Raw genomic sequence first — 12608 nt, forward strand, 5'->3', positions numbered from 1 at the left:
CTTGGAAAAATGGCCCAAAATGAAAATGAAGTGTCTAGGGAGGATACAAAATGGGTTCATGGAGGGATAGATGTTGTGCATTTTATGTTGATGGGTTATCATATTAGAAAGGGAAAGATAAATACATAAAGAAAGGTAATATATGTTCTCTTTAATCTGATCCTATATCTGGCAATTTCCTAGTAGATATAACCAAAAAATTTCTTATTCATTGGTGCACTCATCCTAGGATGGGATCATGTTTTTGGAATAGGTGGCATACTATATTTGACCTACTACCACGCAATAATTATGAAGTACCTCTATATTTTTTAACGATTCTATATTATGACTTCATACTTGGCAAGAAGCCAAATTACTTTAACATCCATTAACACTAGGGTAGAGGGAATGGCTTTGCACAGGATAGACCTGGGGCTCATAGGGTGGTGCCACAACATGAGAGGAGACATACAACACAAGAAACCATGTCTCATGTTCTACTCCCATCAATTGTAAAGGATTCTATTGATTTATAGACTCTTCATGTGGTTGCATCATTGATAGATGTTATTATTGAGCATGGCTCATAGTTAGGTAGTTTTCCTTCATCTAAGACACCTCAACCATCATCAAATGCATCTTTAGGGTCATCATAGCATGAGATAGTTCCATCATCATCACCTATGGCTCCTTAGTCATCATAGCATATGACAACTCCATCAACATCACATGCACCACTAGTGTCATCTTCACTTGTGTCACCTAGACCACTAGTCTCATCTCCACTTGTGTCACCTGCACCACCAGTATCATCCTCACTTGTGCCACCTACATTATAATCACATGCATCATTATAGTCTTCGAGGCCCAATCAACATTTTTATTTTAGCTATCAGCACATGTGTGATGGTATGGATATAGAGGCATCTAAGGATGGAGTGTCATCTTATCCATTTGTACATTGTGGGCATACTTGTTATTCATATGGAGGTGGGTATTTCACACTCATAGTTGATTTGATGTTGATGGTCATCGGTGATCATGATACATAGGTTTGTTTGTTTGAGTTTTGACATGATGTTATTTAATCACTTAAATATCATAAAAATAAAAATAATTTTTTTTTATAAATCACTCTAGATTGAGATGTGAACGATATGCAATGCAAGGTGAAACAAGCAATATGAGAAAACCATAGAGTACTCATTCTGCTAGAGGTGCAAGGCTAGGACAAAGAACACCCAAGGTAAAGTTTTTTGAATATTCTTAAAAGTACAATAATACATTGGCTTTAAAATATTGTTTCTTAATTGGTATGATACTAACATCCTTCTTATAGATCCTCTTCGATCTCTTACCATCATTGAAACCATCATATTCATCTAATCCATCCAATTCCCATCCACATCTCTTGCTCCTAGCATTGCCCAAACACCATTTAATGAACCTCATGAGTTTTTGACATGATATTATTTAATCACCTAAATATCATAAAAGTAAATATTTGTTTATTTCATAAAGTTCTTTAGATTGATATGTTCAAACAATATATAATGTAAGGTGCATCAAGCGCTATGAGAATAACACATAGTGCTTATTCTACTAGAGGTGCAAGGCTAGGAGCAAGAATACCCGAGGTAAAGTTTTTAAATATTCTTAAAATTAAAATAATACATTTTCTTTGAAATATAGTTTCTTAATTGTTATTCTTAAAAGTACAATAATACCTTTCCATCTACTGCCATCATTGAAACCCTCCCAAATTCATCAAATCCATCTAATTACCATCCATATATCTTGCTCCTACCATACCCGAACTCCATCTAATGAACCTCATGAGTTCATCCTCCATATATCCATCAACATCGAAGAACCTCAATATCATATAGGGTGCCCTTTAGGAGTATGGAGATCATGAATCTTCACTTATATTTATTGACAAGGTGCTCAAAGTTCATTCACGTCCCTCTTTTCCTTCTTAATCTCTTTTTTTCTTCAATATAGGCCTTTTAGTCTTTTTGAGCCCCAATTTTTCCTATCTTTCAACTATCCTTCTGATATTGTCCTTCAAGTACTTCTTGTATCTTCATGCCTTCCTATGATCTTCTTGTTGCTATTGTACCTTCTTTTCATTTACAACATTATCTCATATTTATAACAATATTGTTTACTCTTTTATAGGGCTTGTCAGGGGCTGAAATTTCTCAAATTGATGATGCAACACTTTTTGCCATTAACTTTGGTCTTGAGAGTTGTGCAGTATCATAGCTTGCACACCTATCAAGTTTATGATTTTAGTTGAACTCATGATGTGTCTTATTGATTTCTCTTATGTTATCTTTGTTTCTTCTTTAGGGTACACCACATAGCTTGAGCTTTGGAGGAAAGGGAAGGAAATTAGCAAGAACAAACAAACAGAAAAAAAGGTATTAAATACAAATCAATTTTATATTTTTAAATTTATTATGAATGAATGTATATACATGTACTCAATATTGATGAATAAATGTTGACTTGTTTGATAAATATATGCAAGAACAATTTAGTTTTGTAGAGTTTATGAATGTTGAGATAATAGGTGTTGCACACATTGCATAACATTGTTATATTGTATTATTTTATTTTATTATGTAATGTTGTAACTAGATGGGCGTGCAATCTATAAAGATTCCCATGGGATATGCTTGATGATTTGTATTGTGACATTGTGATAAGATTTCATTTAATTATTTAATATTGGGGAAAATAATTATATTTCTAATATTAAATGTGGGGTCAATGGGTTAGGTAGCATATGGTTTATGTAATACCACTTGGTGATTTTGTGAGACTTGCTACTATATAAGCAGCCACAAGAGTAGTTATATACATAAGGGAAAAGACAAAAAGGTGAAAAAACAAGAGTCTAGTGGGACAAGGCTTGACAATTTAGCCAAGAGAGCATTTGTGAAGGTTGGAAGCATGGCATGGGATGTGTAGATTCATGCTTGTTCACATGGATTTCTCAGTTGTGGCTATGGCCTTTATGACTTCTATTGGTGTATTGCAATGGTATTTGTGTTGAATAATACATGATGATCGATGTATTTAGAGGTTTGGTTTTTTCCTTACTGCAATTTTTGTGGGTATGTTGTTTATTCTCTTGCATGTGGATTTTTAGTTGCATATTTATTTTAAATCTATTATGGGTTATGTGGAAATAGTTATATTCTTTGTTGCCATTTTTCTTAAAAGTGTATCAGAGCTATGGTTGTGTTATTGTAATCCTAGATTGAATCCATGTGAATGCATGAGAGGATAAAAGAAAGGGCAAGATATATGAGTTTTTATTGTAGATTTGAGGATTTTGGGTTTGTTGTTATGATGAGATATTGGTAGATTTAGGGAATGTGAAATTTTTGGACAAAAGAGTTTTTTAGATGTTCATTTAAATGATATTTTTAGAGGGTAGCTTGCAAAAATGACATCTTGGGTAAAAACAGACCTCACCATTGGATCCGGGTCAATGTTTCCATAAATTTTGATATATAATATGCCCTAGTTTGGCCATGTCTAGAAGAAATGAAAGAGTTTTTTAGTTTCATCGTGTGATGCCCATAAATTTTAATCTTGTTAGAATTTTCGTCACAAAAAAAGGTGAAAAATCACAGTGAAAATGGTAAAAAGACTGTCTTCGTAAAATGACCATAACTTTCTTTCAAGATATCAGATTTCAAACTTCTTATAGGTGTTTGAAAGCTAATTCAAAGCACTACAACTTGGTGTAGGTTTGGCTTTATGATTTTGAAATTTTGTTAGGTTTTAAGTGTTCAAAATTTAGATGTTGCTTATTTTGAGCATAGAATTAGGGTATAACTTGGGCATATGAAGTCAAATTTTGGACTTTGAGTAGTCAAAGGAAAGCGCTTGGAGATCTTTACACATTGATTCAGATTTGGTGTAGGTTTGGTATGATTTATTTGGTGATATATTAATCTAAAAAATTTATGACATATATTGACTATCATCTCATTGTGAGTTTATGACATTATATTTTTGGAGATTTGAGATTTGATGTAATTTTATACTTAGTTCATATTTTAGATTGGTCTCATGATGGTACAATTATCAGTATTTGGTTTGGATATGCATGATGACTTATTGGATCTACAAGTTGTGCAGTGTTGTAAGCGGTCTATACTTACAAGTTGTATTTATGGCTTGGTTATGGGTTGTCCGTGCCCATTGATCTTTCATTATTGATGTATATTCAAATTTGTGGCTTGGATTTGGGTTGTCTATGCTCTAAATCACATGATTTGTTGATTTTTATTCATGTTGAAAGGATGAGATGTTTTTACTAGGTATAGTAATGGTGGAGGATTGTGGTTGACTATTTTATGCTAACAAGTTGGCTATATTAAGACTCAAATGCTCAATTCATGGATGTGATCATGGTGCCATTAATTTAGTTCTGCTTTGCTTGGCATATGTGGTGCAGTATGCAAAATGGATCTAAATGTCTTACAAATTAGCATCAATGCAACTGCTACTTACAAAACCTGCCAAGAGATAATTTAGATGTAAGATACTATCATTTTAGAGAATTAGTAACAACACTATCCACAAAAATTCTACTTTTAAAGATTAATTAGACAATCTGAAACTAAACAAAAATTATAATACAGTAGCAAGTGTATTAGGTTAGTTGAACTTGCAACTCCATATAGTGAAAGAACATGAATATTATTGTGAGTGGTTACTGTTCTAAGGAATGCATCTATGATAATCTATAGGAATAAGAGATGAAATAAGATTTAGTACAAAGATAACTATATGTTCTTGTGGAAAATAGCCAATTATGTAAGACCAAATGAGAGAATCAACAAATGAACTCATTCCTCTTTCATCACTTGTTTTCTGACCCTCTTTAGAAATAAAATTAACCATTAGGGTAGTTGACAAAGCAAGTCACAAGGTTATAATTTTTAAAGTGTATGTATTTATTTTCCACATATTTATTTGAGCTATTGGAAAAATGAAATTATATCCATGTTTCTCAACATGAAAGAAAATATGGAACAACAAGATAAGTCACAAGAATAATAACATTGAAGGAAAAATTATATTCAATTCTACAAACATATATATCACTTAGACATTCCATCAATGGATAAGAGATGCACCACATAAAATGTTCAACATAGCAGCAATGTGATAAGCATTCTCCAACTCTTCAAAGTATCATTGGATTCACATAAAGTTTAATGTCTTTGTCCTAAAAATGAGTTGTTTACTAGAAAAGGAAATTCTGAAAAAGTTACACAAATAAAAATGGCTACATATAATGCAACCTCCTTACAAGAAAATATTATGGTTGCTAGGAAATACAAACATACCATGAAGAAGGAGTTTTAATAAGAGTGTGTTTTAGTGAATAGATTAATTCTTATTAACAATTTTTTCTCACTTATGTAGTTCAAATTTTTGTTTCCAAGTTTCATGTGATCTATGTCCATCCAACTGTAGGATTGAATCAAAAAAATTACTCTAAATTTCATTAATTACTTGGAAGAAACTATGAGTCAATATTCTCTAATCTTAGATACCTTATCTCTCACTTGCTAATATAATATAGTTGACACATGTCTAAATGAAATTGAGCTAAAATATTAAATACTTATGAAATATTTAATTCAGACGACAACTCCACTTCATAAGCATTTCTAGAATCATCTTTTTTCACTATCTTGCACTATCCAAACTTCTTCATCTTCAGCTTATTATATGTATCTACTGGAAAATGCTCATTTCTCAAATGAACAATGAATTTTTCTCCAATATGAAATTCCTTATACTTCCTTTTCACATTTTACTTATCCTTTTACTGTGTACTCATCTTTATGATGTGCTTCCTCACCTACTCATATATGTTCTTCAAATATTCAACAAATTCTTCTACTTCAACACTACTTATCTCTCTTTTATCCAACTCCTACAATTCAAAAGCATTTCTAGGACTACTCCCATATACAATCTAGAATGGTGATTTACCAGTACTCCTATTGAAAAATTTATTATATGCAAATTGTACCTATGGTAAAATCAGGTTCCATCCTTTTGGTTTGTTTCCAACCAAACATCTCAACAAATTTCCCAAACTATGATTCACAACTTTTGTCTGTCCATCAGTTTATGATGTTATGAACTAAACTTTAACTCTATCCTCAATTTCTTTCACATTGTATTCCATAAATACCCAAAAAAATTGATATCTTGATCTAAAACTATACTCTTTGGAAGACCATGTGGTCTCACTAGTTCTTTGAAAAACAACTCTGCCACATGAACAACATCACTAGTCTTCTTGAAAGGATTGAAATGTGTCATTTTTTAAAACCTATTGACCACCACAAAAATAAAATCATGCCCTTTTTTAGTCCTAGATAATCAAAGAACAAAATCCATGCTAGCATCCTTCCATGGCTTCTTTGGTATAGGTAATGGTTGATACAACCATGTATTTTGCTTTACTACTTTTGCCATCTGACATACTCTCCAACTATGAACAAACTTCTTCACATCTTTCTACAACTGTGGCTAGTAATAATTCTCACCAACCAAAGCTATGGTTTTATCTCTAGCAAAATGTCCATCCAATCCTCCATTATGCTTTTCCTTGATGAGATTCTCTCTCATTAAACTTCTTGGAATGTACAACAGGCTTCCTTTGAACAACATACTATCTTGGATCATGAAATCCAACCACTTTTTCATGTCAAGTGCAACAAGTTCTATACAATCCTTCCATGCTTCACCAAAATTAGGATCATCTAGATACAAAGTACTAAGTTCCTTGAACCCAACCACCTCTATCTAAATTTCTATCAGAAAAATTTGTCTTCTACTATGAACATTAGTAACTATGTTAGTCTTCCCACTCCTGTGTTTCAAAATAAATATATAACTCTGCAAAAACTCAACCCACTTCAAATTCCTTTGGTTCAATTTTCCTTAACTATTCAAATATTGCAAATTTTGATGATCAGTATACAAAACAAACCCCTTAGGAAGAAGATAGTGTCTCCACTTCTTTAATGTTTGATCTATAGCATAAAATTCCTAATCATAGACATAATATTTTCTTTTTAAATCATTCAACTTCTTACTAAAATAAGCAATAGGTGTACCTTCTTCACTCAAAACAACTCCTATTAGAGTAATACAAGCATCACAATCTACTTGAAACAACTTGTTAAATTAAGGAAGTACTAAAATAGGTTGCTTAGTAACTTTCTATTTTAATAGATTAAAACTCTTATCTGCTGCTACACTCCACTTAAATCTTTTCCTATCCCCTCTCATTTTTTTAGATAGGGGTCCACAAATACTACTAAAACCTCTTATTAACTTTATGTAAAAACTAGCCAGTCCATGAAATGATCTTACCTTTGTCATACTCTTTGGAGTAGGCCATTCAAGGATAACCTTCACTTTCTCTTGGTCCATTTTCAGACCTTCTACATAGACTACAAATCATGATACACCAACTCCTTTACAAAACTACACTTCTTTAGGTCTATCAACAACTTTTCTTTCCTCAACTTATCAAACACCTTCCAAATATGGATAAAATGTTCATCTAATGATTTACTAAAGATCAAAATATCATCTACATAAACAATGAAAAAATTACCTAGAAACTCCTTTAGTACCTCATTCATGAGCTACATGAGTGTGCTTGGTGCATTGGTTAGCCCAAAAAGAATGACTAACCACTTGTACAGTCCTTCCGTTGTCTTGAAAGTGGTCTTTCACTCATCACCTTCTCGAATACAAGTTTGATGGTACTCACTCTTCAGATCTATCTTTGTAAAATACTCAGCTCCACTCAAACAATCTATAATATCACCCATCCTTGGAAATGGAAATCTATACTTTATTATGATATTGTTGATAGTATGAGAATTTATGCACATCCTCCATTGTCTATTCTTCTTTTTTGTTAATATGACTGGTACAACACATGGGCTCAATTTCACTTGAATCAACTCCTTTTGCAATAACTCATGAACTTTTCTATTGAACTCTTCACTTTCAGTTGGTATCATGTTGTGCACTACCTTGTTTGGAAATTTGGTTCCTAGAACTAAATTCATCTGGTGGCTAATCTTCCTCATTGGGTGCAATCCATCAGGTACATTATCTAATACAATATCGTAAAACTCTCCCAACATATATGTACCTTCTATAGGTACTTCCTCTACTTCTTTTTTACTATTTTTTTGAATTATAGTAAAATACATATGGTCACACTTCATACCTTTGAGGAACTCTTTTCACCAACAAAACATATTCTGGCAGCACTACATACATTTTCTTCTTTATCCTTCAATGACATCAACTTATGCTTCACTTCATCATTGGTTATAGTGTAAATATTTGCTTGCCCATCATATACAACATGCCTATCAAACTACTATGACCTACCCAAAAACATATGGCATATGTACATAGGTATCATATCACAAAGTACCTCACCCTGGTAACTTCCAATCTTGAACTTAACTAAGCACTGCTCATTGACCATGACCTTTTGGTCATCTTCCACCCGAGCAATACAATATGGATGCAAGTATTTCTATTTCTTTAGCATCAAATTTGTGACCATAATTTCTGACATTAGATTATTAGTACATCTACCATGAATGATCACATCACAACACTTATCTTTACATTTGCACCTGGTGTGAAACAATGTCCTTTTTTTATCAGGTTCATTCTTACCACTCAGTAGGACTCTTCTATTAACAAGGACTTCTCCTCTTTCAATATCTTCAAAATGTGATGATCAGACATCTATATCAACATGTACAACTCTAGCATGGCTTTCTATCATTCAATGTCCTTCCTCGGTACTGGGAACATTCAAATGTTTTATGCCTTTCTTTTCTATAGTGAAAATATTTTCCACAAAAGCCCCTTCTTTTAGATCTTTTTCCTCTACCTCTTCCTCTCTAATATCTATTATTTTGATCATGGAAATGATTGGAATTTTTTCTCCTCTTGTTCTAATTGCTACTTCTAGCCTCATCTTTTTTCTTCTGATCATCATTACGACCTCCATAAGATCGTCTACCAAATCTTCCACCACCACCTCTTCCACTATTCTTGCTGTCAAACTTCTTGTTCAGTTTCTCCTCAACTCTTAGGAAAAACTAGTTGTAAGGAAACTCAGGTGTGGAAACAGCTTCCTACACTAATCTCATAAGGAAAGTATGATGCAAATCCTATTAAAATCTTCTACACTTACAGATTCAATATCGTGTAAACAACAATATTGCAGCCAACCATGCATACAGAAAATAGATAGAGAAAGGAACACATAACACAAGGATTTTCCAGTATGGAAAAACCTTTCGGTAAAACAGCCCCACCCCTTCAGAACCTACACAATGTATTATCTTCAACACAAGGTTACAATACACTTGCAATGCAAGTTCAACATCAACAACCAAAGACTATAGTAGCTACTCACAGTACCAACAATACACCCTTTTTGCATCATATCTCTTCGCAACCCTAAAAATGCTTATAACATGCGCTTCACTTTAGGGCTACTCCCAAAGGTAAACCGTATTAGGGTTTTACCATTCTTCGTATTAGGGTATGTGAGAAAATAGGAAACCCAAACCCCACTATTGGGGTAGAGTGTATAGTACTCAAATATCTTAGTTGCCACATGTCCTCACCTATCATTGAATCTTCCTAACATAGCTCTTACATGTCATAGGAATCCATCATAACCGTTTTAGTCATGATCTCCTTACACACAATACAAGATGTCGACACATCAACATTATTTGCAAGAAATACATTTTACAAAACAAATAATAAGAATAGGAATTATACGAGGTTGAGACACTTTATTCCTAACATTCTCCCACTTGTCGAACACCTTGTAAGAGCAACAGGAACATAATAGGAACTAACCGCTATAGGCCGAAAGGCCCATAGACTCCGAACACCATCTGAACTTCTCAGTGCCCACTAGTTTCATTAATGCATCTGCAACATTCTTCACAGTATCTACCTTTTCCGAATTTACCTTTCCATCTTCCAACATATCTCTCACAAAGTGATACTGCACATCAATGTGCTTCGTTTTGGCATGGAAAGTTGGATTCTTCGTAAGGAAAATAGCACTCTGACTAACACACCAAACAGTAATCTATTCTACATCAACACCAACATCAGAACACAATCTCTTAAGCCAAATGGCTTCCTTACAAGTATGATTAGCAACCATGTACTCAGCTTTTATAGTGGACAAAACAACCATAGGTTGTTGCTTTCTTATCCAACTAATGGCACCACCAAACATAGTGAATAAATAAGCACTGGTGGATCTCCTGCAGTCAATATGACCTACCCAATCCGAATCCACAAACCCATGAATACAAAATGAATGCGGAGATCTAGAAGAGTTACCATGATAACATATGGAGTAATCTGATGTACCCCTCAAATATCTGAATACTCGCTTAACTGCATCCCAATGTATCCATCCAGGATTAGCCATAAATCGACTCAGGACTCCCACTGCTTGGGCAATGTCTAGTCTAGTACAGACCATAGCATACATAAGACTACCAACTGCACTAGCATAAGGTACTCTACTCATGTCCTCCACCTCACTAGGAGATTTTGGACAATCATCTACAGATAACTTTGTTCCCACAGGAATAAGAACACATAGTGGTCTACAATTTGTCATGCTAAACCTGTCCAACATAGATGTCACATACTTACTCTGACTCAACCAAAGTTTTCTGTTAGACCTGTCTCTACTGATTTCCATACCCAAGATGTACCTAGCTTCCCCAAGATCTTTCATCTCAAATTGTACTGACAACTGAGATTTAACATCAAAAATCATACCCTTACCCTTTCCAAATAGCAACATATCATCAACATATAATGCAACAATAAGAAGGCGATCATTTTTAATTCTGAAATAAACACAATGATTTGATTTTGATCTTACAAATCTAATTGACAACACAAAGGCATAAAAATTAAGGTACCACATCCTAGGAGATTGCTTCGAACCATATAGAGATTTCTTTAATTTGCAAACTAAGGATTCTTTACCTTTAACAATGTAGTGCTCAGGCTGTGACATATAAATCTCTTCCTCCAAATCACCATGAAGGAAAGTTGTCTTCACATCCATCTGTTCTATCTCTAAATCATATGATGCAGCAAGAGATAATAGAAATCTAATGGATGTCAACTTTGCAACAAGAGAGAATATTTCACCATAATCTATTCCCTCTACCTGTGAATACCCCTTTGCAACCAATCTAGCTTTGTACCTTTCAACACTACCATCTGCACAGATTTTCTTCTTGAACACCCATTTACAACCAATGGATTTTCTCCCTTTAGGCAAAGGTACAAGGTCCCATGTTTTTTTTTTCTCTAATGAAGCCATCTCATCATCCATAGCCTCAATCCAAGAACCTGCATCTTCCATGCCCAAAGCCTCTTTCATAGATCTAGGCTCATCAGTTTTAGTAATCAAAGCAAAAGCACAACTAGAATCTAACATAGAATAACCAAACCTTTCTGGTTGCTTTCTTTCTCTCATGTATCTCCTCAAGGGCTGAGGTTGAGGTTGTTCTTCCTCTTCTTTTGAACTATCAGAGCTGCTAGAGCTCTCCTCATCATTAGACTCAACATGGTCTCTCTGTTCAGTCTTCTCAGGGGTAGGAGGCAACTGAACAACACCTTTTTCCTTTTCTTTTTCATTTGGTTGTAGCACAATAGGAGAAGATGTTATCTCTCTAAAAATAACGTTTCTACTATACAACACCTTACTAGTCATAGGATCCCAAAGCTTGTATCCTTTCACACCAGCATTGTACCTGATGAAAATACATTTAACAGCTTTGTTTTTCAACTTAGATCTTTTCTCCTTTGGAACATGTGCATAAGCTTCACAACCAAAAACATGAAGATATCTAATTGAAGGCTTCTTACAGACCACACCTCCATGGGTGTCTTACCAACAAGGGCTGATGTAGGAGATCTGTTAACCAGATAGCAAGCAGTGCCACAGCTTTAGCCCAAAACCTTTGTTCTAAACTAGCTCCACTAAGGATACTCCTAGCCTTCTCCATCAGTGTCTTGTTCATTCTCTCTGCTACTCCATTTTGCTCCAGGGTATAAGGAGTTGTCTTATGCCTCTCGATACCTTGTTCTTTACAGAACTGTTCAAACTCTATTGAGCAAAACTCACCACCATTGTCAATTCTCACACAATTAATCTTCTTACTAGTCTGATTCTCTACAAGAGCTTTAAATTCCTTGAATCAACTAAAGACGTGTGTCTTAATTTTAAGTAAATAAATCCATGTCCTTCTACTATAATCATCTATGAAAGATACAAAAAATACATACTTAGAGATTGAAGGAACTTTTACAGGACCAAATACATATGAATGAATAAGATCCAAAACATTAGAAGATTTGTGAGAACTAGATTAAAACTGAACACGATTTTGTTTACCATATACATAGTGTTCATAGAAGTCGAACTCAAGATTATAATAATTTAACCCCTCAACGAGATTTTTGTTTTT

Source organism: Cupressus sempervirens, chromosome 7 (genome assembly GCF_028749045.1).
Source record: "Cupressus sempervirens isolate cs-2001-9-10 chromosome 7, ASM2874904v1, whole genome shotgun sequence".
Lineage (NCBI taxonomy): Eukaryota > Viridiplantae > Streptophyta > Pinopsida > Cupressales > Cupressaceae > Cupressus > Cupressus sempervirens.